This window comes from Rhipicephalus microplus, chromosome 2 (genome assembly GCF_043290135.1).
Source record: "Rhipicephalus microplus isolate Deutch F79 chromosome 2, USDA_Rmic, whole genome shotgun sequence".
Classification (NCBI taxonomy): Eukaryota; Metazoa; Arthropoda; class Arachnida; order Ixodida; family Ixodidae; genus Rhipicephalus; species Rhipicephalus microplus.
The window spans coordinates 165,099,477-165,125,696 of NC_134701.1; the positions used below are offsets into that span (position 1 = coordinate 165,099,477).

The window sequence follows — 26,220 nt, forward strand, 5'->3', positions numbered from 1 at the left end:
AAGATAACCTGAGGTGCCCCAGGAGCCTCAAGAGCTTCTGGAGTAGATGTGGCACCGGTTCCGAGTGCTGGAGTACAAATGGTTGCTTGAACCGGCGGTTTAATGGGAGTGGGCTTAGCGCTAGGACTAAGCTTGGACGTAGCTGGCGTAGCCGCCTGGACAGAGGAGGCAATACCGGATGGCCTTGCAGTGCACTGTTGTTGGGGTTGAAGTCGCTTATTTAAGAGTTCGAGTTGTTTAGTTAAAAGAGAATTTTGCTTTTGAAGTGCCGCAACTTGCTGGCGAAGGGCCGCAAGTTCGGGAGAAGGAGGATCGACAGAAGGGGGTGAGAGAGGCTTAGAAGCAGCTTTCCCTGCCCAACTGCTCACCTGAGGTACCACCGCTGGTGCTTCGAGCGGTGGGAATGCCTGAGTGTTGGCGTGGAGTGGTGGAGCCGACTGATGCAGGTTGGTGCCGCTGTCTGGCTGTGACGAACATGAGGTGGTCCCTCGAGCAGATGTTGAGGGCTGCTTGCGTTTCTGATATTTTCGATATTTTGCCGTGCAGCCACTGGTCCCAGTCTCATGAGCGCCGTGGCAGAGGAGGCACTTGGGGTGGCACTCGGTGGCATTGAGACCTGCAGGTGCGGGGGTTCCACATTTGGCACACTGCGTTGGAGCGGGGTGAGGACACTGAGGTGGTCGATGGCCGATGGTACCGCACTTGGTGCAAACTGGGACCGTTTTCTTGTAGGCGCGGATGTACGTCGCCACGCAGTGGTAGAAGAGGAAGCGGGGTAACTTCGTGCCCTCGAAAGTCACCACCGCCTTAGCGGAATCTCCGAGTTTGCGGACCGCAAGGATAGTACCTCGAGGCCAATACAGTTCAGACTTTATCTTTTCCGGGCTTTCAGCAGGGTTTACGTTGATGACGCCCCTGCATGTATCCCCTGGTGCCTTGGCGTGGCCTCGAACGGGCAGCTGCTGATCCCCCACTTGCAGCTGGAAGTCCCCGAGGAGTCGCTGTGCCATAGGCAAAATGGTGGTGCTACAGACCAAGATGTTCTGTTTCCAGATTGGCCACACTTGAATTTGCGTGGTAGTCCGGTCGCCGAGGTAGCTGCGGATGGCGTCGCCCGCGCGATCGGCCGGGACAAATGTGCGTAGCTCGCATGGAACGCGAGGTTTAACTACTACGATGTAGCCGTCGCGAGAGAGGCGAGGAGTCTGACGCGGACGCCACTTGCGTTGCTTCACTGGCTGCGAGGACGGAGCAGAGGTAGGCACACCACCGGAGGGATGGAGCGCCGGCGTTCCTTCCAAGGCTGGGGAATGGCGGCCAGCTGTGGCGTCTCGTTGTTGTTGAGACGCAGGCTTCGATTTCGCTTGCTTGCGTTGCCACAGTCTCACCATGTCGTCGAGGTATTCATCTTCTGATGGCATGGTGTTTTCGGAGGATGAAATCTCCATAGACAGCATTTGGCTTGAGGTAGGATCATAGCCCGTAACCACGTTAGCGGCCGCCATCGCCGGGCTGAGAGCCCTTAGCGAGGCGGCGTTGTAGCCGGGAGTGAAGGACGTCCCTCAAGTTGTCAAAACTGGACCCACCTGGACGAAGGTGTTGTCTAGGCGAAGCGGAGAACTTGGCGGTGACGATAAATCCAAGTTTCAGGGGTACCAAGGTGGATGTCCGCAGAAATAGCATAAAATCTACGGAGGCGATGTGGAGTGCGTCCGTCACCATCGAGCGCTCGCAGCGCCCCCCCAGGTAGATACGATGGAGATGGTGTTTGCACTTCGGCCTTCCTTACAGTAAAGTGTGAGACCTCGCCGAGAAGTGAGGCCTTCGTGCTATCGATTGGTGAGGCGATTGTGTGTGCGTTCTTCCGTGCGTGAGTGCGTATGTGTACGTGCATGTGTGTGTGTATGCATGTGCTTTTTTGTGGGGTCTAGTGCACACGCGCCACGTGTGCGTGCATTCTTCCGTGCGTGAGCGTGTGCGAATGTGTGTGTATGTGAAAGCGCGTTCTCGTCTGCCAGTGTGGGAGGACTTGTGTGTGTGTGTGGTCGAGTGCGCGCGGGTGCGTGTGTTCTTTTGTGCGTAAGTGGGTGCGGATGTGTTTGTTTGCGCTAATGTGTGTGCATGTGTGCACGCTTGTGTGTGTGGGCGACTGCACGCGCTCGCGCGTGTGTGTTTTTTGTGCGTGCGAATGTGTTTGTGCCCGCGCTCTTTCGTGAGTGAGTGTGCGCGAATGTGTGTGTATGTGAGCGCGCTTGTCTGTCTGTGTGCGTGTGTGTTCGTTAGCGCGTGTTTTTGTGCGTGTTCTTGTGTCACTGCGTTTTTGCACGCGTGAAAAAAAAACTCGCTTTCTACGTGTACATCAAACGCTAACCGTCGTCTGTGTCTGTATGCAAACTAACGCTGGTTACGCTCAGCCGTCACTTTCCATAACGTTCACGTGCCAAACCAGACTACTTCGCGTAGGAGCACATTTTTAGGAAGCTCCACTCCCGTAGCTTTCCGTTCATTGCCGAAAAATGTTGTCTGCGAGTAAAGCGAATAAGCTTGCGCATTGAAGGCCTCAACACGTCAAGGTATCTCTGCCAACATCCACGATGCAGTTAAGCTATCCTTCGGATTGTTTCGCTCTTCTGGAAGCAGTCAACAAAAAATTTTAATAAATCAGTCGGGTTAATCCACTTCCCTGTGTACTTTGTACTCATGTGCTGCACAGGAGGGCACCAAAAATTTCTTGTAAACTTGCTCACGGATGTGTTCACTTCGGTCACTATCATCACAACAGGTGGGGCACGAAGAAAAAGAAAGAATGTAGCAGCAGACACTATGAATTATTTTTATTTGTTTTACAAAAAACACCTCGGAAGACCCGAATGTTAGTCTTCCCGTCATTTGAAAGCACGGGTGTGCTATACCACCAGAATCCCAAGAAGAGCGCTCTGTAGAGCTCAAGCATTGCTGATACAAATGTGTCCCACGTTTCACCTGTGATGAATTAGACTGCGTGGGCGATAAAGTTGAGCTTCGTAGTGCGAGATGTGAGCACTCCACGAAAAATATTTGCTAACAATAATTCCCACGAATCAATGTAATCTCGTATACTGAACTTTTACATTGTCAATGGAAACTGCATAGGAGGACATCAGCTTTCAGGTAAAAGAAACTAAGATGCACTTCTCGGTGAAAGTTGCGCACGGAGAAACTTTGGCGTTATTATCGCTGTTTTTTGGAGGTTTGCGCGTACCTGGGGTCGCGTCACTACCGGAACTCAGATGCAAATGTCATCGTAGTATCTAGATATGTTGACTGATCGAAATAGAGCCCGGACAAGTCGAATTATCGTCAGGTTAAACAAGTTGGGGCTGAGAACCCTACCATGCGTGACGCCACAAGAGGTTTGTAATGGTCAACGATGTGGCCTTCCGCAGTAAGAAGGGAAAGTATCGCTTCAATAAGTAGCTCCGAATCCACCGAAGGATTCTTCTACTGATTCCAATATTTTGCAAGGTATCGAGAATGGCGTCGTGCGTTGCGTGGTCGTAGGCGCTTTTCGCGTCGAAGAACGTAGCAATAGACATGCACTTGAGAGATTTCTGTAGTTGCACATAGGTCCTAAGGTAGATTACATGGTCTATAAAAGAACGGTCTCGTCTAAAACCAACCATAGCCTCAGGATATATATTGCACCACTCTAGGTACCACTGCAGGCGTGTGAGGACCATTCTTACCCCAAGCAGCTGGACAGCGCAATAGGTTGGTACGATGCAGGTCAAGCGGTGACTTTTCAGGCTTTAGGTTCGGTACCAAGCAGCTTGATTTCCACTTATCAGGAACGACGCCGATAGTCTAGTAATAGTTGTAGTGTTCCAGTAGCAGGTCCCGGCCCAGTTCTCCAAGAGGCCATAAAGCAAAATACGTGTTGCCGTCCACCCAGATGACGATGAACGCCTGCATATAGCTATGGACGCGTCCAGTTCCTCGAGCGAAAAAATGACGTTCAGTTCAGGAACACGTGGTACACAAGCATTGCCGAGAACCTCGTCACTCATGGTGACCATATTATCCACAATCTTCATGCAGAAATATTCGATAATGTCAACCTGCAGGCAGCCTTGTTGGAGAGCCAGTACGCTGAATAGATTTCGTTGTTGTAAAGCCGAGCCAAGGCCACGAACCATTCATTCGCCTTATAAGGAAGTATCTCGCGAAATTTCTTCTACCTTGGCCCTCCAGCTTGTCCAGTCGCCGTTGGACTGTCTTTTGTAGGCGCCGAGCATCTCGGAGGTCATGAATTGAATGGGTGCGCCTTTACGTCCTCTCAGCCCAACTTTAATTCTTAATCGCTCAATTTCCACATCAAGTTTTTTGCGCTATGCTGTGCACGTAATTACGCTCTTAGCCGCTTCCATAACATTTGCAATTGCCTCCTGCAGGCCGCACCTGACAAATTCGCATGCCTGATCCACCTCCATCTTGTATATAGCCAATTAAATGTGTTGTGAACTGAAGAGAAATTTGTAAAACTGTGACCTTTTAATACGTTGGAATACGTCACTGCCACGAGTCTTATTATCAGTGAACCATCGCACTTGTTGAGTGAATCACGATGGCACCAGTGCCAAATACAAACTACTGGTGTAACTCACACCACATAGGTATGTGTGACTGCCGTCATTCATAATGTGAAGTCCATGGCGTGGGGCTGATTGAGCAAGTTTCTGGCCCCTGGAATCAATTTTGGTACTACCCCAAAGAAAGTGATGGGCGCTAAAATTGTCAGTGATAATTCAGTAACCAAGTCTCGCCATCAAAATATCATCCAGTCTTGCAGTGTAGACAGAACAGATGGAGAAATGTAGGTGCCGATAAGTGTGGAGACTGTGTTCTTCTTTGTAACGTAGAGGCACACGTACTGATTTCCATTGTGGGGATGCACCAACTGCGGAATGTTGGTTAAATCTGTGCCGGTGAGTACAATTACTTTGCTGGGTTCCCCATAGGTCAATGAAGTGAAGGATTCGTAGCCAGAAAACTTGATCAATTTGATCAGTTTCGACAAGTTGAATTCGCATATTACTAATACAGGAAATCTGTTGCAGTGGACATACTAGTGAAATCAACAAATCTGTGATTTAAGTTCACACTTCTTCACGAAATGTAGGTAGTGGATGAGCCACTGTGTTTGGGCAAGGTTGGCAAGCACTGCACTCCGGCATCTAATACTTGCGCTGCGCAGCCTGCTGTTGGGGTATTCATATCACCTACAAGGATGCGTATGGCATCGATGAAAGGCTTGATCTTTGTCAAAATTTTACGGTCACGCCCTTCAAGCTCATCTGGGCGAGATGCGGAGTGCGGTGCTACCGGTGCGCTTTTCACTTATCCGCAGCAGTTATTACTGGAACTGATGGCCACAGCCTCGTTTTTAGGTACAGTGGGCGTGTGTTCGACGTTAGTAATGATGTCTATTCCACTAAAAACGTCTTTACAGTAAGCATGCTACTGTACCCAGACCTTCTTGACAAGTGCCTGTGACAGAACGATGTCGCCAGACGACAGGAGCTGCTTCCCGGTGATTCGAGTAGTCCATCATTTACTTCAAAACCGAAATTTCCTGCGTTATTTTCAGACACTCCTTTTGATCAGGTATCATGTGGTCCTTGGTGATGTGAGTAGTTGTAAAGTTCAGCCTTACATATCTCGGCGAAATGTGGTGCGCCGCAATGGGAACATGTAGGAATTCCCTAGATGGTGCTCACACTACCGAATTTGTTACATTTTCGTCACAGACATGGCTTGGGAGCAAACAGCCACACATCAATTTGGAAATGACCCACCTTTACATGTAACGGTAGGCAATTGCTCTTTATGTCAATCTTCACGCAGCAAGATTTTTCTAGACAGCACACCTGAAGGATTTAGGGTTCGTTATTGAAAGAATAATGACAATCGCATATCTTCGAGATGGTCATATCGATGTCATATATGACGCCTGTAATTCCTTGCCTTCGTAGTGGAAGGACCATATGAACGTCCACGCCACCAAAAACCTCGCTCAGAGAATCTAACGCAGACGCTTGAGTGACGTCCGGACGACACATTCCTTCGGGGATTCCCTATGATGTCTTAAACACTGTTCGGTAACAGTGCCTCGAGCTCTAAAGATACCATTTGCCTGTTCAGCGGTCTCATGATTATGCAAGGTTGCGGTAGGCGAGAAGAGGACGGTGTACTTCGGTGGGCTCTGCGGGGTCTTCACAGCGGCAGCATTCATGCAGGCGTTGAACATCCTCCGCTTCACTTTCTGGCTCATGACAATCACGCAGATACTTGCCATCGGAACTATAAGCGCTCTCGACAGTGTCAATGATGGGTGCATCACTGTCACTGGAAACGCAGTTCTGCTTACTTGACGCTGCCGACCTTGATGCCGCGAAACCGGATGGGTGTGCACAATAATGCACTTGCATTTTCGGTAAGCAGAGAATCGTGTGTTCCCGTATAAACGGGGAAATAACATAAAAGTCTGGAGATGAACAGCACTCAGCTACAGAGACACTTCGTCGCCGTACTTCCATCAAGAATAAGGGACACCTAGGCAGTCAACATAAGAATGGTAAATATTCTGGTACGCTATAACAAAGTATCTACTGGAATGCTTAAAGTTCCCAGTACGTTTTACATGTATAAGGTAAAGTATTCCTCATTTTAGTTTCTCTAAATTCAATTTGCCTTTCATCCTGTACCTCTTAACACCTAGGTAAATTCAAGTTGCATTTTTAAGCGTATCGCCTACTGCGTTTTTAAGCGTATCCCCTACTGCGCCTACTGCGCTAATGTGGTTTCTCCCATTCGCCTACGGCGATTGGAAGAAACCACATTAATAAATGTATTATAGCATGTTAGAAGAGTAAAATAACAAATAGGTGTTCCAAAATGTGAATTTTCTAATAGGGCATCACACGTAAATTACAAATTGCGTAGTAAAGGTGTCGTTCATTGCTTCCAAACCATTACAAAAGGCCCAGCATTGATTATTACGTAATGCCTTGCAAGTGCGTAGTGACTACCTCACTTCTTCGCAGATTGCAAATACTGTAGCACGGAGTATTCTTGTCGAAAAATTTTGTTTATGGCGTGGTAGGCACCTTGCAAGCGCACTGCAGTTAGTAGCCCCAAGAGTTTTCAACGGGTTCAAGAAATTCTAGTCTTCCAGGTTTTGCTGTGAGCGTGTTGCGCTTTTCGCGCACAAGGCTGCTGTTTTTTTCCTCACTTTACGCGTTCAAGCAATGTATTTTGGCACTTGGCAACAGCCTTCCGTAATATTTCTCCTACATTGTCGTTGTTCATTGTTTTAAATTATAAAGCACGGCATGAAGGTATTATTTTTTTAGTCCTTCATGGTTTATATGTCTGTAGGGGCATGCAGGTACGATCGCTTGGAGCACGCAATTTGCCCCGGGTTGTTTAAAGCCACCTTGCCAGATCCGATAAAAACAAAAGCGAAACGCACGTGTGTCACTGCTGCTTACCCCTCGAGACACTTTCTTAAAGAAAAAATGAAGGCGCTGCTCCACTCTTGTTTCCGAGATCGGCAACGACATTCCTAGGAAAACGAACAAAATGAGCAGTCATTAAAGATATAGAGAATGGCTAATGTTGCTTGCATAGTCATATCTCATTTACGTAGATTTTTACACCTTGTCTGTTTTGTCATTCTTATGATCAGGATTTTGCAGGAAATACTGTGTGTGACATGATTACTATGCTCGTTGTTTTTGTGATTTAGTTAATTATGCTCTTTCTTGCATATACCACATGCCCCAAATCGACACAGGCACGTGCTATATTTTAATTTCGTTACTTTATTACAACGAAAAAAACCTTCAAACTATTCATCCCCCACTGAACAATTTCTCAGTGAGATAAAAAATATCAGCCGGCCCCGCCACGATAGTCAAGTGGCTAAGGTACTCGGCTGCTGACCCGCAGGTGGCGGGATCGAATTCCGGCTGCGGCGGCTGCATTTTCGATGGAGGCGATAATGCTGTAGGCCCGTGTGCACAGATTTGGGTGCACGTTAAAGAACCCCAGGTGGTTGAAATTTCCGGATCCCTCCACTACGGCGTCTCTCATATACATATCGTGGTTGTTTCGGGACGTTAACCCGATGTATCAAATCGAAAAATTGCAACTCTTCCATGCTGACACTTTTATATCATACATTAAGAAATACTTGCGCTATGAGTGCATACTTAAAAAGACACTAAATAGAAGAACTATTTTTTCACCATTTGTAACACAGCTCTATCACAATTGTACCATTACCCTGCTTGCCACAAGCATAAGCTCAATCATCTAAAAAAAGGTGAAAGAAATGCACGTGATGACGTATTGTGCAGATTCTCACACCACATGTAATGACGTCATACATTTTCACAGCCTCTTTTAAGTCCAACGTAGTTACTTACCCTTAAACATCGAGTGCATTGTTTTCTGAGGTGTCTGTGAATTTAATATACCGAATTTTCATAGATTTTAGTTAAGGTAACATTGCCAATATACAAAAAATACTCTTTCAAATCTATTTATAGACATTTAAATTCGTAACTTTATGTCAGCAAAACGCAATGCAAAAATTTACCGAGTGTTTGAAATTCATTTTTCTCTGCGATTACTAAAAGTATGGTGGTAAAGTGAACAAATGTGGAGTTCTCAGAGTTCATTATACCAATTTAAACTGATTTATTCAGAAATATCAGCTGTCATGCAGACACTGCGCAATCAGGGCGTCGATGAAGTGTACATAAACATCCTGGAAGAAATCTACCGGGGATCAACTGCTACCATCATCATCATCATCGTCATCAGCCTGACTACGTCCACTGCAGGACAAAGGCCTCTCCCATGTTGCGCCAGTTAACCCGGTCCTGTGCTTGCTGCTGCCAATTTATACCCGCAAACTTCTTAATCTCATCTGCCCACCTAACCTTCCGTCTCCCCTTAACCCGCTTGATTTATCTGGGAATCCAGTTAGTTACCCTTAACGAACAGCGGTTATCGTGTCTACGCGCGACATGCCCGGCCCATGTCCATTTCTTCTTCTTGATTTCAGCTATGATATCCTCAACCCCCGTTTGTTCCCTAATCCACTCTGCTCTCTTCTTACTACCACTGCCACCATAGTGCTTCATAAAGAAAGCCACAAAATACCAATGAAGAAGGATGTAAGGCAGAGGGACACAATCACAATGTCCCCAATGCTATTGGCCACGTGCTTACAGGAGGTTTTCAGAAGCCTAGAATGGGAACAGTTAGGTATAAGAGTTAATGGAGAGTACCTTAGTAACCTGCGCTTCGCCGATGACATAGCATTGCTGAGTTAATCAGGGGACGAATCGCAACTCATGATTACGGAGTTAGACAAGGAGAGCAGAAAGGTGGGTCTTAAAATTAATCTGCAGAAAACGAAAGTAATGAACAACAACCTCGGAAAAGAGCAGCGCTTCGAGATAGGTAATAGTGCACTTCAATTCGTAAAGAACTATGTCTACTTAAGGCAGGTAATAACCGCGGAGCCGAACCACGAGATTGAAGTAACTAGAAGAATAAGAATGGGGTGGAGCACATTTGGCAAGCACTCTTAAATTATGACAGGTAGATTGCCCCTATCCTTCAAGAGGAAGGTATATAACAGCTGTATCTTGCCGGTACTTAGCTACGGAGCAGAAACCTGGAGACTTACAAAGAGGGTTCAGCTTAAATTGAGGACGACGCAGCGAGCAATGGAAAGAAAAATGGTAGGTGTAACCTTAAGGGACAAGAAGAGAGCAGAGTGGATTAGGGAACAAAAGGGGGGTTAAGGATATCATAGCTGAAATTTAGAAGAAGAAAAGGACATGGGCCGGACATGTAGCGCGTAGGACTCGCTTGCTGGATTCCGTGCCGACCGCTTGTGCCCTCGCGATCTCCGGCGTCAGTGTAGCTCTGACCGACTGGACTTGCTCTACGCCATCTCCTGACGTCGACAAGGGCTCTCGCAAGTGGTGCCCCGTCCTGTGACTCCTGTGACCGTGTTTCCATCTTTCCTATCTCTTCTATCCCCTCGATTTGTCGTCGCTCTCTCTGGCTTTCCTCATCTCTTTTTCTCTCTCTCTACATCTTTATTCCTATCCTTTTAATCCCTCCTCACCCCCATCCCTTGTGAGCTACTGCTGAGGTGTTGCACCCTGATGCAGACAGTTGCAGGGCTCACTTTTCTTTTTTTTTCCTTCTTCTAAACATAAACACTCCCCCCTCCCTCATGTAGCACGTAGACAGGATAACCGCTGGTCATTAAAGGTAACGAACTGGATTCCCAGAGAAGGGAAGCGGGTTAGGGGGAGACAGAAGGTTAGGTGGGCAGATGAGATTAAGAAGTTTGCGAATATAAATTGGCAGCAGCAAGCACAGGACTGGGTTAACTGGCGGAACATGCGAGAGGCCTTTGCCCTGCGGAGGACATAGTCAGGCTGATGATGATGATTGTTTTAATTTGGTGTTATTGTAAAGCGCACCCATTAGTTTCCAAGCGGAGATATTTATCGAGCGACGGTATCGTCATGGTAGTGTAACATAATGACATTTTGCAATAAATTGGGCGTCTTGTGAGGCTCTGAACCGTTTCAATAAAACGTATTAGGCGATCAATAGTAGCTGGAACCAGCGTATGATGCAATAGCCCCTCACCCTCCCGCCAAGGAATTGTCTGCGTTAATTTTATCTCTCTCTTTTTGCCTACCTCATATTCTCCTCTCATGCTCCTAGTTATTGGTTTGGCACAAAACGAGTACTAATGCTTACTCGATCCAATGGAAACGCCCGACTAGACATCGGCCTGCGCTGGTGTCGAGCTTCACCAAGTTGAATAAAGAAGCCAACCACTAAAAGCCTACGAGTGGCAAAGGTCATAATATGCGCTCAGCTATGGTAAACACAATTCTAAGGGGCTTTATATGCCTAGGAGAACTTAGCACGGAGGCTTATACAGTTCTGAAGGGGTGAATCCACTCATCAGAGATATCTGCACGCACTGTGCGCTGAGAGACGTGCACACTTCAGGCGTCTCGTGATGGCACTTCTAATATTATTAGTGCTCTCAAGCACCATGGCTTTCCTACCACAACATATCCACCCTCCTAAAAAAAATCTGCTTAAATTGGGAGTACAAGCACTCACCTCGCTAATGATGGCAAGCAAGGCAGGCGGGATTGAGTAAGTAAGCTCGGCTGGGTTAAGACAACGTTTGCAAAACAAACAAAAAAAGAAGTATTGGTGGACGCAAATGAATGAGAGCTGGATTATACAAAAGGCAGAGAAGACACGTACACGGCAGCACGAAGAAGTAAGAACATCGTGAGTGGAAGAACTTCCTCACCTCTGGCTCTTTCTGGACTCATTCGCGACAAGCTTCTTCGAGATCCAGACACCCTATCAAATTTGCCTCTCCTGGTTCCACTTTCCCCAATCACTCTACATCTCACGTGTACACGACGCGACGCGAAAGAATTTCCATATAAACAAACGCAAGATTTTCATGCGCAGTGAGATGCCAAAATGCAGTGAAAGGAGAAACTGTTGAGACACATACGAGAGTCTGCATGTGTATTTCTTTTCCTGTGGCAGTTGGTTTGCAGTGCAACGCAAGAACCACTGCTCATTTTTGGCACAGTCTAAAAATGATCCCCTCACTCAATTTTTTCGAATGCTTCTCAGGTTTTTTCACCTGAACTGTAGCTGTAGAACCAACACGCGTGCATGAATTCCTCACTTGTGCGTCTGCGTTATTTTCCTGTTTCTCTCACATTCGAGCTTGTTTGTTATGTTTACCCGCCCGTAGGTGTTATCTTGTAGTTCCAAACGCTGCAGTTGGTACTTATCGACACGAAAAGACCAACTGCAACGTTCATCTACTCAAAAGGTGAGCCTCGAGGGGTTGAACACTTCACTTGTAAGAGGACTGTAGCATGCTCTCGTGGAGCTACTCGTCCGTGCGTAACGAAGGAGTGTTTGGTGAAGATAAAATATAGCAAGAGCATCTGATTACTGCTGCAAACTTTCGAAACCTTCTCGGATGTTTGCACGGCTGTGAAACGAAAAGGGTAAGAACGAAAGAGGCAAGGAAAAGGGTCGACCAGAAACTCGATCAGGGTGATCGATGCAGGATGGTTCGTGTTTCTGTGGCACCTAAAATCTAAACCGCTGTTCTTTTTGGAGGATAAATTGTATTACTCACCTGCTTGTTTTCAATGTGTTCGACTGTTTCGAAACTAATTTCAGTATAATTGAAAAGCAAAATTGAATTACTGTTGTTATATAGTAGTTAGAAAGAAAAACTAAAAAAAAGAAAGCTTAACAATATTACTCAGAACTGTTTTCGCCCTTACTTTGTTTCCGTGTCTGCAAGCACGCTCCAAGAGTTAAAAAAGATTGTCGCAAGAAACGAAAGAAGTATGACTGTAAAGTATAAAAAATGAAATATAAAATAAAAACGACAACACAAGCGCGGTGATCATACACACACACACACACACACACACATACACCATACACACACACACACACATATATATATATATATATATATATATATATATATATATATATATATATATATCGGTTCCTGCTCACGGCAAGTTATCTTTTCATCCACTATTTTTTTTTCCACATTTACCTTACGATTCGGTCTAATCACCTCCCCAATATTTCTTTGGCATTATTGTCAGATCTCATCAATATTGCGTGAAAACACGGAAAAACGAGCCCTTAGGTATACACTTCCTTCCCTTATATATTGAGTGCGCCATGAAGGGCCCAAAATACTCTAATGTAGCGTTGACGCACGCGCACACTGGACACAGCGACACTACGTTAGCAAAACGTGAGCACTCTATAGTATGACGCCACGCACGACTGCCACGACCAGCGTCAATTGGCGTGGCCCGACGGCAACCAGCGCGAAATGCGACATGCTGCATTTAGCGCCACTGCGTTACCCAGACAACACCGCGCCTCCCTCTTGTCGTGACGGAGGGAAGCTGGACGCGCTGAAACGCGCATGCGTCAAAGCAATGCAGCCCGGCGCGCGCCTGCGAGTATATGGCAGGACCGGCGCCTGGCATGGCAACTCCGGCATGACGCGACAAAATGAGAGCCGGCGAGCACGCACACCACGTCGCGTCAAAATGTATTGGCGCCTTCACTGCGGTATGTAGTCATGTTATCACATGACACGTATCTGATGATTATCGTGTTTGCACCAGTCCTATACCTTCGTCATCCATTGACGTCACGTAATACCAAATTTGGCATATCTGAAGCTTGCGAAATGGCTGCGAGTGCATCAAGAGTGAGGCATTTAGTCATGTTGTTACATGACTAAATGCCGTCATTATCATGTTTGGATGTGTCATTTACCTATGTAGTAGTCCGTTCTCGTCGTGTAATACCGAGTTTCGTACATGTGACGCTAGTGATACGGCCGCGAGCGCATCATGAGCGTAGCATTTATTCATGTTGTTACGTGACTCGCATCTCATGTTTATTATGTTTGCACCAGTATCATACATTCTTCATCCATTCACGTCCCGTAATACCAAATTTGGTACATGTGAGCTAGCGAAACGGCCGTGAGCCCATCATGAGCATTGCATGTAGCCATGTTGTTACATGACACGCATGCCATGATTTTCATGTTAGGGTCTGTGTCATGTGTTCGCCCTGCAATCAGGTCATACCATACAAGTTTTGCGACATACCATACAAACTAAACCATCGATAAAGCTGCAGGACCATGAATTATAAATTATGACATTCACGACATACATGTAATATATTTCATGTTATGACTAGTCAAATATGTTTTTCATACTGTCATGTTATGTCATACCAAATTTGGTATTGACACCATCATCACAACGGCCAGGACCGCTAAGTCATAGGCGGATATATAGATAGATAGATAGATAGATAGATAGATAGATAGATAGATAGATAGATAGATAGATAGATAGATAGGCTTGAAGTCACTGAAGTTTGCTAAGAAATGCATCGCTTATAGAAGAATTAGACAAGGTAGCAGAGCAAAAAGATACAAGTGCTCTAAATACAACCTTTTCATAACCCTTTCCTGCAAAAAAATTCTCTGCTACTTGGCATCCTAGTTAGGGTATGCAAAGCGATGTCCAGCGCAGATATGCATAAGTGTTCTTATGAGAAAAACATAGGAACGTATGTCTACTTGCACCTACAAGTAGTTTCTATCACAACAATTATTTTTCGCGCATAAATAAAATTATACGCACCAAAGCCATGACAATCAATTCTTCGCATTTCCAGGACGAGCGCTTGTACATAACTAAGATATATCTAGCTTAACTTCCTCATCTCGAATCACCTAAAACGTTTGTGTAGTACCGCTAACAAAAAAATTACATTAAGAAACTCAGCTACGTTAACAATTTCTTAGTGAGTATAGTGGGTCAGAATTGTTAGACTAGCGTACAACGTAGAATATATTACCAATAGCGCCTGCTTTAACCTAACACTCCGGCGTATGTACTTAAAAAGCATTAAATTTTCGTGCACCATGTCTGCGAACTTGGCACTTTTATTCCAAGAGGTGCTCTTGTTTGAAATGTGCTGTCGAGCACCTATGCATAATATGCCCTTAAGAAAACAGAGCTTCAATTTTGTGCCTAATTAACCAAAGGTGCATAGAGTATGCCGATGGAAACTTTTCTTCCCTCCTGCAGCGTGAGCTGAGGGTAAATATTTGCATAGCTTAGAACTACCTGCCAGTCGTGCGGACACAAATCCTCATACTAGAGAGCTGACACGCGTAATTGCATGGGTTACATATCGAAGCAAAAAAAAAAACACTAAACCGGAAGCTCTTTATTATATATTCACTAGCGGGGATAAACATTGGTGGTGGTGTGTGCCCTAAGAGCAGAAAACATTACAAAAAGGGATTGTTTTTGTCAGAGATTATAAACACATGGCAGCTGACATAACTCAAGGGTTTGCTAAATTAATAAACAATTAAAACACTGAGTTGCCTCAGGATAATAAATATTATAGAGAGAGAAACGAGAAAAAAGGAAGGCAGGGAGGTTAACCAAATGCTTGTATCCGGTATGCTACCCTACACTGGGGTTGGGAAACAGGGGTCGAAAGAGAAAGAGAGAGTTAAAAATAAATAAGAGAAAAACAACGACACACACGCACACACAAAATCCGTCCACTCAGAGGCGTTCCGACAGGCCAGTAGTTCGCAAAAAGCCCAGTAGCGCTTGCACGGCTTTCTTCTGTGACGATGAGTCATGACGATGGCGCAGTATAATTTCTTCTGACAGCAGCTGGTCATCTAACCTGTTTAGTGTATTAGAAAAGTGTTGTCTTTCCAGGTTGTTTTCCGGGCAGTCACACAGGATATGTCGAATTGTTTCTTCATCTCCGCAGTGTTCACAGTCGGTGGTGTTGGCCATCCCTATGCGGAACGTGTACGTACGGGTTAACGCGACTTCCAACCATAGTCTGCACAGAGCAGTAGCGTCACCTCGTCGAATTTTTGTTGGAAGCTGTCAGCTTAACGTTGGATCAAGGGATCTTAATCTTGCATGCGTAAAGAGAGGCTAAATCTAAGGAGCCATGGAGCATTGGCGATCGAGCAAGCATGCGGAGCCTCCTAGTAGCGTACGTCCTTGAGAGAGGTATTGACTGGTTGTTGTCTTCTGTATGGGCTGAACGGGCAGCTTGATCAGCTCGTTCATTACCAATAATTCCACAGTGGCTTGGCAACCACTGAAATATAACGTGGTGCCCTTTCTCTAATATGCGGTGTAGGATTTCTGCTGTTTCAAATACCAACTGCTCGTGTGGAACACGGCGTAGATTTGACAGAAGTGACTGCAGTGCCGCCTTGCAGTCGCAGAAAATCGTCCACTGTTGCGTGCTTTCGTCGTAAATGAAACGCAGTGCAGCGCGAAGCGCTGCAGTTGTTGTGGTTGCATGAGCTGCCCTGAATTTGATGGTTGTGGCATGCGTTGGAATAACGACCGCCGCAGTTGAGCAGTTTGGCAGGACGGAGCCGTCGGTGTAGACGTGGGTGCAGTCTTGGTACTTCTCCTATAGCAGAAGTAAGGTGAGCTGCTTGAGGGCTGGTATTGATAAATCTCGTTTTTTGGATGCCTGGTATTGTCAGGTTGATGACTGGCTGTTTGAGGCACCATGGAGGAATTGAAGGTCTCGCCGCGGGCGTAAAACCAGTTGGTAGGGAGTCACCATGTCTAGTTATTGTTCGACAAAAGGAAGTATGAGGTCTATCCGCTGGTAGAGAGGTTAGGTGGTGATGGGGAGTCCAGCCCACATGCCTTATGTGTGTTCTCAAAGCTTCAATTTCAATACGGGTCTGCACGAGGTGGTCTTTGGCTAAAGCTATAGTCGCCACTGGTGAGGCACCCTGAGGCAGACCTAGACATATTCGAAGCGCCTGTGCCTGAACGCTTTGTATCATGCGTCGACTTGTTTTGCTGGCGTTTGATAATGCAGGCAGACTGTATCGTAAAAAGCCAAGAAAAAGCATCCTCTGCCGTCATAGCATAGCATTAGGCTGCATTCTCCAAGTCTTTCCAGCGAGAAACTTGAAAAGATAGCATATGCCAGTCAATCGCTTTTTTAAATACCACACATGAGCGCTCCATGATATATGTCTGTCGACTGTGACACCAAGAAGTTTGTGAGATGGACGATATGGTATATTTTCACCGTTAATTGGCGCTCCGTGATTTGACATGGGTTTGCGCGTAAATGCCAGAAGAGCGCATTTTCCGGAGGAAATTTCCATGCCCCGATTGCGAAGATACAAAGCAGTTGCAGTAGCAGCTCTCTGGATTCTCGCTCTTAACTGCAGGCGAGTTACCACAGATTTCCAGATGCAGATGTGATCAGCGTATGTTGATAGATAAATATTGTTTGGTAGGTGCGTATGGAGAGCGATTAGTGTTATATTGAATAGCACGGGGCTCAGTACACCACCTTGAGGGACGCCATGACAACTGAAATGTGCAGACGTGTTCCCGGCCTCCGTACTCACAAAAAAGAATCGCATTTGGAGATAACTGCGTATTCACTTAAATATTTGGCCATCCACTCCAATCTCTTCTAGTGCGGTAAGGACGGCTTCATGCGTAACGTTATCATAGGCTCATTTGACGTCAAGAAACATAGAGGCGCAAACACGCTTATGGCTTTTCTCGTGTTCAACGTACGTGATAAGGTCGATGACGCTATCGATCGATGATCGACCACGTCGAAAGTCAGCCATGGCATTTGTGTATATCTCATGATACTCCAAGTAAAACTCGAGTCGGTCGAGAATCATTCTCTCCATCGCTTTACCCACGGAACTAGCCAAAGCGATCGGGCGATAGAAGGAGAGTTCCAATGGTGATTTGCCAGGTTTTAGCAGTGGCTTAAGACGACTAGTTTTCCAACTTAAGGAGACAGTGCCCTCTAGCCAACAATCATTATATAGCTGAAGTAGGGCTATTCTCACGCGCTCACCCAGATGACACAGGGCTCTGTAGGAGATTCCGTCAGGTCCAGGTGCGGAGGTACGTTTGCATGAAGCGAATGCTGCCTTGAGCTCCTGAATGGTGAACGTGAAGTTCATACAGGAATCACGTGGTGGCGGACAACTGCTCGAAAGTGGTGAGCTGCTAAGTGCTGTAGTTTGCCCTGATAATCCGGTGCAGAACTCTTCAGCAACGTCCACATCTGGTCGATTTTGGTGAAGGGCTAAGGCCTTGAATGGTGACTTCTGAATGGGGGATGACCGCAAACCTCTTACCGTCCTTAATATCTGCGATAAAGGCTTACGATGTTCGAGTGACTCGCAGAAAGTAATCCGGCGTTGAAATTCTAGCTTGTCCAACCAACGTGTCCCCGCCATGTTGGTCTAGTGGCTAAGGTACTCGACAGCTTACCCGAAGGTCGCGGGTTCGAATCCCGGCGGCGGCGGCTGCATTTCCGATGGAGACGGAAATGCTATAGGCCTGTGTGCTCACATTTGGGTGCACGTTAAAGAACCCCAGGTGGTAGAAATTTCCCGAGCCCTCCACTACGACGTCTCTCATAATCATATGGTGGTTTAGGGACGTTAAACCCCACAACCCCACATCAATCCAACCGAGGTTTGATCTTTTTCTGCATACGTCTAGAAGTCCGTAAATCATCTATGTCCTTCGTGCGCCGGTACCTTCTTTCAGCTCGTCGTCGCAATGCTCGAAGCCGCTTCAGCTCTATGTCGATGTCCTTGATTATTACAGGGCATGGGATCGTACACACAGTCTCTTTTACAGTGCTCTTGACGGCATCTTGTAAATGGGATATGTGTTCTTGGCATTGGTCTTCCATACGAGACTGAAATTTTTTCCAGTCCACTGTTTTAACAATGTCGCGCACTTTAGCAGGCGACAATCCCCTGATCTTGACGAATGTTGAAATGTGATAACTCCCATGCGTTTCTATATCCGTAAAATATTTAGTATGTTTCACTAGGCTTCGCGAAACAAAAGCCAAGTCGAGACAGCTACTGTATATGGAGCCACGTAAAAATGTAGGACTGCGATCGTTCAGTAACCAAAGTTTGTTGTCAGAGGCAAAAGACACCAAGTTTCTGCCCTTCATGTTGGTATTCTCACTTCCCCATAATGTATGATGAGCGTTTAAATCCCCGATGATAACGCACGGGTCAGGAGTTTATGCTATGATGTCTCGTAGTCTTTTTTGATCGAACCGGCTTGATGGTGATAGGTATGCGCCAACCTCAGTGATGTTGAGCCTCCTCTTTTTCACTCTTAGGCATACGTATTGGTTTCCGTCATGAGGTGGTACAGGTTGAAAGATATAAGTGAGGTCTCAGCGAATGAACACCAGAATCTTGCTGCTATCAGTAACAGTAGACGACATAAAAGGTTCGTATCCCGAGAGTCGTATTGCACTCGATAAGTTCGGCTCACAGATGACGATTACGGGAAACATATTGACGTACACAAATCGACGAAAGTCACCAATGCGCGATCTCAGTCCCCTGTCATTACACTGCAGTATTGCTGTTTTACGAACCTCATCCCTTAAAGACAGTGATGGGTTAGCCATGGTCTACTCTAGGGCTGCTAGCACTGGACTAAGCGCGTCCAGTACTTGAAGGACACTTTTGGCTGACGGTGTATTTATGTCGCTTAATACGCGAATGGTGTCCACTAATGATCTTAGCATCACCACCACGCGATGATCTGGCTTCCCGGCCGTTGCAGCATCTTGTGCTTGTTTTTGAGGCGGCTTCTGTTGAGGCTCAACAGGTCGTGTAGGCGGCTTCTGTTGAGGCACGACAGAGCGTCTAGGCTGAAGAGGTGATCATTCATTTGGTGAGAGAGATCTCCCAGCATCTTCTCTTTCAGCGCAGATGTTTGCCATGCTAGGAGCCGCGCCTGTGGATTTCACTTGAGTTTCTGACTTTCTCGTTAGATTTTGCACTGTCCTTCGTGAGGACCTTCGACGATGACGGAGCCTTCACCTTACTTTTTGCGCAGCTTCTGTGTGAGACGAGTTGTCTCGCACCATTTGCCTTAAAATATAAATCTCTTTCTTAATCTGAGGGCAGTCCTTGGAGGAAGCACTATGAGCGCCTTGGCAATTAGGGCATTTCAACGTAGTTGCACTATACAGTCGTCTTCTGAGTGGTGTTCAGTGCATTGGGGGCACACTGCGAAATTTCTGCAAACGCTTATCACGTGGCCAATCTTCTGGCACTTGAAACACTTCATAGGCTTCGGAATAAATAGGCGAACCTGGTGACAAAAATGGCCAACCTTCACGTAAGAGGGAAGACAGTCACGCTTGAATGTTATTCGCACACAACGAGAGTTGCCTAGGTGACCAGCATGCACAATGACGTTGTTTTCACTCGCTGGTTTTATCAGTACAGAAAAATATTTATTCGCGATTTCAGTGTCTATATCATAGATAACTACTGTTACGGTGTCACCATTCGCTGGTATTATGAATCGGACTTTGATGTTTCCCATCTCCGACACATGCTGTAGCGTGTTCAGGGCACTCGGGTTCATCACTTTGATTGCCAAAGTATTCTTCCTCGTGTTTATCCTGATGTCCTTAATCTCGTTAGGCACAATGTTTTCAAGGTACAAGGACAGTGCTTGCCTGTTGATGATGCGTAGATTGGCAGTAGTGGTCTGTGGCACAAACAGAATGAAGTCAGGCCATCGCGGAGGCGCTGTCCTCACAGTGTCTGTACTTGATGCCGATGATGCGTTCATGATTCTTCTTTAGGCCCTGTGGTAGAGCGCAGGTTCGAAGCCGTCTTCCGAGGATTCGTCGTCTGATGCAGAGTACAGCTCGGTGTCCTCGCTCTCACTAGATGCACTACCACGCTTTCTTGAAGCAATTCCCGTGGATGATCTGGTACCGGGTGGAATTTCCGGGGATCGTACATCCATCACCGCGATGTAGGGGGCTGGAGACCCCGCTTTTGCGCTGTGGAACGCAGAAAATACAGCACAGACCGCAAGAAGTGTTCCACAAGAGAACCACTTCGTTTTCCAGGTTTTTGTAGAAGTCATCATGGTTAAGTTGTTTTCCTTCTAGGTAACCCATTTGCATAGTTCGTATGCAAAAAGGGGCGTTATTTCACGGTGTTTTTATATAACTGTTATTCACGGAACAAGAAAACGGTGTGCAAGGAACATGATGAGGAGCTATCAAATGTACTGCTCTTTTGTTCGTTTTACTGACACTTGCTTTCAGATATCTGATTCTTCATTGAATAAACTATTATCTAGCGGGATAGCATTAAAGAGCTCGTTTCGCAGAAACTCCAGTGTTGGTACGTTGGTTGTGAGCGAATAATCGTCTTGTTCTTCACCAAAAATTGATACAGATGATAATAAGAAATAGATAATAAACGTGGGTGGTTCCAATGAGAAACCAACCTTGTTCATCATCGAAACCAACTCTTGGTTGGTTTCAATGAGGAGCCTGGGGTGCCTGTGTGGCAAGCTGGTGTTGTACCACAAAGTCAAGAAGTGACAGATTAGACTTTACAACGTCTGACTGAGAGTCAGCGTTTCTCCAATTCTCGTCATTTCTTCGTCGTGTTTGTCCCTCTCGCTCTGTTACTTTCTTCGATGACTGTCTACTCACGACTTGAATAACGTGAAAACAGTGCTTGGTACGTCCTGAAACCGTAATATATATATATATATATATATATATATATATATATATATATATATATATATATATATGTGTGTGTGTGTGTGTGTGTGTGTGTGTGTGTGTGTGTGTGTGTGTGTGTGTGTGTGTGTGTGTGTGCGTTACCATGCCTGCTCACCACGAGCTGCGGTACGCGATATGGGCCACGGGTTAATGACAGTTTATATTTGCCCCTTAACGCTGAAGAGACACATTATTAGTTTAAATGTGCGAACGTTCACAGAAACGAACATTACCAGCATTTACTCGATGAATTAAAAGATAAAGACAAGAATTCAGAAGGAATTGAACCCAGGTGTCCTGCATTTTACGACAGACCCAAGTGTTGAAACTGTTTGGGAAAAAGACATTACGCAGGTGTAAAGCCGGTGCAACTTTAACTGTGGTTGCAGTGTTGGCGATGTATTTTATGACAAAGAAATAAACATTACACATGCAAACCTTTCACACAGACGTCATGCTGAGTTAACGTCCATTGTTATTTTGAAGTAGACTCCCCTTTAGTAGCAGACTAATAAACGTAAATTTCGATTTCGCCGATTTCAAACTAAATAGAAGCGTTGCTCAACCGCGGGGGAATAGGCTAACGAAAGCTGCGTGTCATATTAACATCGTGCCCGCGAAAAGCCTGCTTCGCTTCCATAATTGTGGCGTCTCTTCTATAGCGTGAGAGCTGACGTTATGTCAGACTACAAGTTGCCCATCATATTCCCAATAGACGCCATGAAGGGCAGTAGATGCTTCTGTCAGGTATTATATGTGTGTACAATTAGTGCACTAAACGTCTATCCAACTCGTAACGCTCGGTTAAAAGCGAAAAAATGCAGCATACAGAAATACTCGCCATCTGCTTTTCCTGGAGCAAATTCCCACGAGGCGGGGATCTGTCGAACTTTTTTTCTGAAAGATCGATAATAATGGAACATTTTTGATGCTGCTGTTGCATGTGTTAGTGTACACCATAGATGGAAACTAACCACATGTTTTTTTCTATTCGCCTCACTAGTTTTGTGTTTCCTTCGTTAACTTTTATCTAGAAATTTCTGGTATGAAGCCAGTAGAATGCTGCCAAACACCTTCCACAATGTCTTGAAAGGATGGTTTTTTTCTGTCTGCTCCTTTCGCGGCAACCTAGTTTAGTTTTCCTTCCAAAATATTTTGCACTCTTTCTTGTTCATCTGCCTTGTCGCAAGTTATGCATCCGCTAGGCCATGGTGGTCTAGTACCTAAGGTACTCGGCCGCTGACCCACAGGTCGTGGGATCGAATCCCGGCGGTGGCGGCTGTATTTTCGATAGAGGCGAAAATGCTGTAGTCCCATCTGCTCAGATTTGGGGGCATGGTAAATAAAATAAGGTGGTCGAACTTTGCGGAGCCCTTCACTACAGCGTCTCATAATCATATGGCGATTATAAAACGTCAAACCCCACATATCAATCAATGCTTCATGTCCCGCAAACCAAGAGCGCCGAGGGAGCGAGGAGGAAGATATATAAGGTCTACATTTGAAACCTCTTGCATGTGCGCCGGTAGCGAACTGGGTAAAGACCCCGGCAACAATTGTCGCTTACCAAAAGGTCACGAGTTCAATTCCCAGGCCATCCTAACTAACGAAATTGTCTTTTGCTGGTGCGCATTTTACCTACGTCACTTCTGAGACGTAAATAATTTCAGTGAGGTTTTGGTGGACCTCGGCATAAAACACTTTCGGGCTAAAGTGTTTTCTTTTCGCGGAGCCGTGTCCCGGTAGGTCGTTGTGTGCGCAAACCTGAGCGGCATCTCGAGCCATCGCAGCACAGTTTGCATCTTCACCTCGGGCCTAAACGAGGGGTATTTGCACGTTCGGTTTTTCCTGATAGCCGAGTTTTGTGAGCTTCTGAGCACGCAACGTTGGCAATTTATTTATTTATTTATTTCAATACCCTCAGGGCCCGAGGGCATTACAGAGGGGAGTGGGTTACACAACCTAATGAAAAAGCAGAAAATTGGTGGTTACATGAATCAGCGAAGGAAACCAACAAGAAATAATGCACATTATAAGAACAAAAACAGGCACTAAAGAACTACAAAGCTTAACAGGCCTACTAAAAAATGGAAATACTATATTCGTAAAAATTTTGGCGACAGGTTAGTTATAGCAGCCTTAAACATAGAGGTATTAGACATCTCCACTACAGATCGGGAAAGGTGATTCCAATTTGCTGAAGTACAGGGGATGAATGAATTGTAGAAATGATTGGTGTGGCATGTAGGAATGCCAACCTTATGACGATGGTCGGTGCGAGCAGATACGTAAGAAGAAGGGATTATCAATTTATTTTTAAGGACTGAATAGTGGTAATATATCTTGTGAAACAGGCAGAGGCGAGATATTTCTCTACGTTGTGAGAGCAGAGGTAATGATAAAGTTGTTTTCATGGAATTGACGCTGGAGGTGCGATGATAGTTGGAAAGAATGAAACGAGCAGCCCGACTCTGGATGAATTCAACCTGTTGAACGAGTGTTTCTTGGCTGGGGTCCCACACTGATGCAGCATATTCCATTTTGAAACGTACTAGTGATTTATACAGAAGTAATTTCACTGAAAAGGAAGCAAGATGAAAATTACGGCGTATAAATCCCAGCGTGCGATTAGCATTATTGGTTACATGTGTTACATGCATCTTCCAGGTAAGATCAGAAGTGATGAGTACGCCTAGATGTTTGTAACATGACACAGGTTCTAGGTTAGTATTATTAAGGCACTCACGGGCACAAACCTGTTACTTACAGAGACCGACAAACATTTCTCGGATGCTTTCTGTTATTCATTATGGTTGTTTCATTTGTTTGTTTCTTGCTTCTGTCATTTTGCCACACTCGTATCTTCTGGCAGGCAATTTATGTATTTTCCTAAGGCAATAGAGCAATGGTTGTCAGACGACAATATTTCGCATTTATTTACAGTTTAAATGCCACACTATTAGTTTTTTTTAGCAGTTTGCGTACTGAACAACTTATTTTTCATATATGGTGATGGATGGCCCTGAAGAACACTGCGCACAAAAAGCAGCAAACAGAAGAATGTGCGCCTGTAACAACTTCTGACATGCCATCTTTTCTTCTTTCGGTCTGTGGAGGATTGTTGCTGAATACCCATCATGGTCTCCGGCACTGGGTGTATTTCCCTGCTATTGCACCCTACACACGGCTCATGCTCCTCTCTTTCTGTCATCTGTGTGAATGTGTGTGTGTGCGTGTGTGCGGGCGCATTCTTTGATTCTTTATCTCTCCACAAGTCCGACATGCCGCCTGCACGTTCATGTTGTTGCGAATTCGTCGTGTAGATATTCCGCAGCGCTTCTCTGTGAGTTCCACGGGTCAGCTTTTTTCTGATATTTTAGCCGGACCTTTTGTTAAGTGACAAGAGCGTGAAAGTACGACCGCAAATGCGAACGTAAAGGCATTCGCTACAGCCCTCTTTTCAAAAGGAAAGGAATAGAGCGGTTATGGTGCGCACAGTCTTTTACCTAGTCTAGGTGCACAGTGGCTCTCAGTATCACACGTGATATTTGAATTGGCAGCACCAACATTTCACGAATCTCGCGAAATGTATTTGAGCAATTTGGAGCAGTGCGAGTTCGGGCGTGTGGCGTTTAATTGTTGCGTTTTAAGGGTGGGCCAAATATGGGGCAAAATATTACTACAAATTTATACAGGAACCCAAATACATGTTTATTGATTTGGTTATCAATTAGAGACTGCTGGTATTTTTCGTTGTCGGGTTTCACGCAGGCATAGGAATATATAGGGAGACGTTTTGAGACCCGTCACTTGCGTCTCACCTCTCGTCCAATACAGACTTGATTCTTCCGTACAAAAGGGTAGTTGTACCATGTACAAGGGGAAAAGTTTTCAACTTTATTATTTGCAGCATTGACGCGGCACATTACATAAATTTTGCTATTAGCTGTGCTGTATAAGCTGCAGCTTTAGAAGCAATTATTATCTGAAGACAGAAAATTAAGGCGTTTTATGTGCAAACTTTCCCACTCTGTATAACAAACTTAACATTGGAGATCACGAAACAGTCACTGATGATCGTCACTTGGCAGCGCTGCCTGAACAAGATTCATCCAAACTCTGTTATGTAAACAAGTTGCACAGTCCTAATTGAACCCAATGTCTTATTTGTTTAAAATAATTGAAAGGAAAGCTCGTTTGTGCATGTTGCGTTGAAACATGCTTTTGGGTTGTAAGGTCTCGGCCATCTAGCATGACGTCAGAGGAGAAGCTGGTGAAAGAGCGTTGTTATAACAAGAGGGGCAGGCGTTGCAGCTCGGTGGGATTGGTCGGCGAATATGAAAAGTGAGTCACAGAGGCTGTTATTATTATTAATAAACTGTTTTGCGCAAAAGGTAACCAAAGTAATCGGCGTGTGCTTGGCACTTGTCCTCGTTGTTCTAGGGGTTGTATTTTTACCTTTCGCACTGAGCAGCTCATGAGGAACACGTGCGACACAATGGATTTCTGTGCCATAAACACCACAAAGAATACTTGAGTGCGAAGGTCAGAAGGTTATTACGCCTTCGCCTACGACATTTCTAACGTGGATGCTAACATTTCTTTTATTTTTTCTGCTTTTTCATCTTAGGCCAGATGAGTTTCGGTGGCGCCACCTGGTGCGTGACTTGGATCACATCACGGTAAGGATTCTTCAGCGCCCACCATGGCATGCCTAGATAACAAGCACTTGTTTTGTACGCTTTTCCGCTGCTTGCGATCGCTTTTCGCTTGTCCGAAGCTTCAAATAAGTGAAGAAAATTGCATCAATAATGCTTCCAGTAAAACGACGAAAAGCTTTTGTCTGTGCAGTACAATCACTTTCGGTTCCCGTGCTCCATCTTG

At 45.5% G+C, this 26,220-nt stretch overlaps 1 long non-coding RNA gene across 1 annotated transcript in view; it reads left to right on the forward strand.

The window, feature by feature from the left end:
* Positions 1-26,220, forward strand: part of LOC142786554 (uncharacterized) — a 119,429-nt gene that overhangs the window by 54,606 nt on the left and 38,603 nt on the right. The window contains exon 2 of the long non-coding RNA XR_012889091.1: positions 25,967-26,018. This is a non-coding gene — a long non-coding RNA (uncharacterized LOC142786554). The remainder of the gene's footprint in view (positions 1-25,966; positions 26,019-26,220) is intronic.